This window comes from Microtus oregoni, unplaced genomic scaffold, assembly GCF_018167655.1.
Source record: "Microtus oregoni isolate MIOR12 unplaced genomic scaffold, Mior012 000062F_ref0000492, whole genome shotgun sequence".
Classification (NCBI taxonomy): Eukaryota; Metazoa; Chordata; class Mammalia; order Rodentia; family Cricetidae; genus Microtus; species Microtus oregoni.
The window spans coordinates 3,485,733-3,489,685 of NW_024543872.1; positions in this window are offsets into that span (position 1 = coordinate 3,485,733).

The window sequence follows — 3,953 nt, forward strand, 5'->3', positions numbered from 1 at the left end:
CATTGGGTATTGTTATCTGCGTTTCTGTACTGTGCAAAGGGAAAAGTCTTGGTTTGAGGTTTTTACTGTCAACCCTGAATAAATGAATGCATTTACTAAGGGCTATTCTTTATCACTTTCTTATGAATCAGTCCATTTTATCTACAATAATAGTGTTATTAAATCTAATCCTTAATCTTGTGTTTTTAACCATTTGATTGAAGAAGATTTTAATTTGAGGTATGGAGTTTCTTTTAGCTGTGTAAATGGGAGCAAAGAGAAATGCTATTTTCTTTTTTCCTGGCTTGAAGAAACACTTAATGTCTTCTAGAAAACAAAAGATGCAAATCTCCTTACCAGAGCAATGCGATTTAGAGAATCAAGTAAAATGAAAGATTTAAGAGGTGGGTTTACAGGATAGCCAAAACAATCCTGTTCAACAAAGGAATTTCGGGAGGCACCACAGTCCCTGACTTCAAACACTACTACAGAGCTACAGTACTGAAAACAGCTTGGTATTGGCATAAAAACAGACAGGAGGACCAATAGAACTAAATTGAAGACCCAGATATTAATCTACACACCTAATTTTTGACAAAGAAGCAAAAAATATAAAATGGGAAAAAGAAAGCATATTTAACAATTAGTGCTGGCATAACATGTAGAAGAATGAAAATAGACCCACATCTATCACCATGCACAAAACTCAAGTCCAAATGGATCAAAGACCTCAACATAAAGCCAGCCACACTGAACCTTATAGAAGAGGAAGTGGGAAGTACACTTGAACGCATTGGAACAGGGAACCACTCCCTAAATATAACCATAGCAGCACAGACACTGAGAGAAACCATTAATAAATGGGACCTCCTGAAACTGAGAAGCTTCTGTAAAGCAAAGGACATGGTCAACAAGACAAAATGGCTCAGGCCACAGAAATGAGAAAAGTAACTCACCCACAAGTCATATTCATATAATATTATATATAATTAAAAATAACATTAGTAACATTTCTTCTCTCTTTTGGTTTCCTTTAGAATTGTTTCCTGCACCTAATACAAAGTCTGGTTCAAAAGCAGGTGGATGGGCTCAATCTGGCACATGCAAATGTCCTTTAGATCGTAGTGAATTATAGACATTAGGTTTCCTTTTCTGGTGTTATTTCCTCTACATAGTAGTGACAATTAAGAGCAATTAAACCAGTCCTTCTTATAGCCTTTAGATTTCCAGCTTAGGGCTTTGTCAGAAAGCTAGTCACAATAGAACATATGGGGCCTTGCAGGCAATTAGACAATGGCCAGATCGCATGTGCACCTATCTTCTTACTGTCAGCCTTGACTGGCATCTTTATTTTATCACCAGTATCTTTCCTGCTCTGCTGGGGTATGGCTCCAGAAACTTGCTAAAAGAAAAGTTCTATGTGCCAGATGTAGCATCATCCACCTGTAATCCCAGCTTTCAGGAGACAAGGCAGGAGCACGGTGTGTTTGACACCTACCATGTTTACCTAATATTTTAGGGTCCACTTGTCCTCTATATCAAGACAAAACAAGCAAAAGCCTCAAACCCCTTTCATGAGCAAATAAGTATCAATGACAAAACAAGCAAGGAAACAGCAAGTTGTAGGAGAGTCAGTCACTACTCAACGACAGCGGCATGCTGCATCAATGGTTTTGCTGTGTGTGTTCTATTTCATTCCATAGACAACAAAGGCTGGTAAAACAATTAGATTTACTTCGCGACCCGGTGAAAAGTCAAGATTGGAGCTGATCAACACTGATCCAGAGGTTAGAACTTGCCATGAGACGAAGTAAGAGCAATTGTAGCACAGTATCAAGAGTCAGTCACTTGAAGAAAATTCCATTTTGTTACAGAAAACTGAAAATACACAGAAAAGCAGAGAAATGGGTTAGTTAATCTTCAGGAACCAGACTCATGGCCCACCTTCTATTTTCTGCTTCCCGCACTCTTACCTGGTTATCCCAAAGCCAATTCCAGCTTTATTAAATAATCTGTATTTTTTCTAGCTTTATTGAGATATAATGAACAAATACGAGTGAAATATTAAGTATACAATCAGATGATTTGTTATGTCTATATTGTAAACCACTGGCTACAGTCAAACTAATTACATTGATCACGTCTCACAGCTGAAAGTTTGTGTGCAATTTTGTTTATTTCAGGGTCTTGCTATGTAACTCTAGTTAGCCTGGCATTCGCTCTGTAGCCCAGGCTGGCCTTGAATATGGTGAAGTCCTCCTTGCCAGTGGCAGTGGCCATGTCAGAGGTGCAGCCAGTAGCAACTGAAGCTCAAGGTATTAGCCCACCAGGAAGAAACTCCCTAATGGGTAAATCTAGGATAGACAAGGCTGCAAGATCCCAGATCCCAGAATGTCTTTTGCTTTTGCAGTGTCTTTACATGTATACTGCTGCTCTCTGTCTCTGGTATCTGGCATGGTGTGAATGATTCCCACTGCTGGTAATGTAGTTTGCTCATTTTATGAAAACATCCCTCTCTACTTGGAATTTTTATCTGTGGATTATTATGAAGATGATTCCTTCCTAAGCTGCATTGTCTAGTTGGTCATACGAATGTTAGTTTAAATAGAGTTTTTTTTAATTGAAAAAAAAAATTTCCGCCTCCTCCCAGCCTCCCATTTCCCTCCTCCTCCTTCCACTCCTCTCCCCCTCCCCCCACTCCTCTCCCCCTTTTGATCCTACTTCATGTTCTGGCTTTGTGGGAGCCTAGCCAGTTTGGATGTTCACCTTCCTAGACCAGGATGGAGTGGGGAGGACTTTGGACTTTCCACAGGGCAGGGAACCCTGACTGCTCTTAAATAGAGTTTTAATGACAAAAATATAAACAAGGAAGTGTCACTCAGCTAGAAACATGAGTTTCTATTGAGGAACCATAGAGACTGTAGCTTAGGTTAATGATTAAGAAAAACAGCTGAGGGCTGGAGAGATGGCTCAGTGGTTGAGAGCATTGCCTGCTCTTCCAAAGGTCCTGGGTTCAATTCCCAGCAACCGCATGGTGGCTCACAACCATCTGAAGTGAGGTCTGGTGCCCTCTTCTGGCCTGCAGGCATACACACAGAATATTGTATACATAATAAATAAATAAATATTTAAAAAAAAAAAAAAGAAAAACAGCTGAGTCCCAGGAGCCAGGCTGACTTGAATTCCTGTAATCTTAATGCTGAAAGATGCAGTCACAGGTTTTGGTGTACATCATTAGCTAAAACAAAGCCTTATAATAACTTCAGGTTAGATAAGATTTTGACAATAGCTTTGAGCTGAAAAACCCAAGAAGATAATCTAAAGTTTTAGAAAGACACATAGTTGAGTGAGGAACTCTTTACTGTCTGCAAACAAGAACAAAGCAGCCCAATTATTAGCTGATGCACTTTTCCCCCTAGGATTGACTGATGACCAAAGGTGATGACTAATTCCTTATACATATTTCTGTCCTCAATCTCTTGATATAAAACACTACTGATGATGGTATGCAGCCTAAAGATTTAAAGTAGAGCAGACTGATTCTTTTTCATATATAAAAGTTTAGATTTGTGATTCCTTTCAGATTTTTTTATAAGATTACCTTTTGAGATAAGTACTAAAGTGATTGATCCTTTCTTTGTAACTGCAAAACACAGCCTGCCAGTAAAGAATATTTTGCTTGCTTACACACTGTTAATCTATAACAAGTTGCTTGGGTGTGAGTGGACATGGGTTCTTGGGATGATTTGTTTTGTGTCTGTAATACGTAAAATATCTAGTCGTGTTAAGTGATATGGGAAATATGCTGGTTTTACTTTTATTTATTGTAGTCACCTACTTGCGAAATAGAATGTCATTCCTATATTTTAGCTTATAATTTCTATATTGCTTGAAAAACTTTGTTGGAGTATACATAAGCTATAGAAAAAAGAATGCAAGAGAATAGAGAATAAGTAAGGAAACTATCAAGAGAG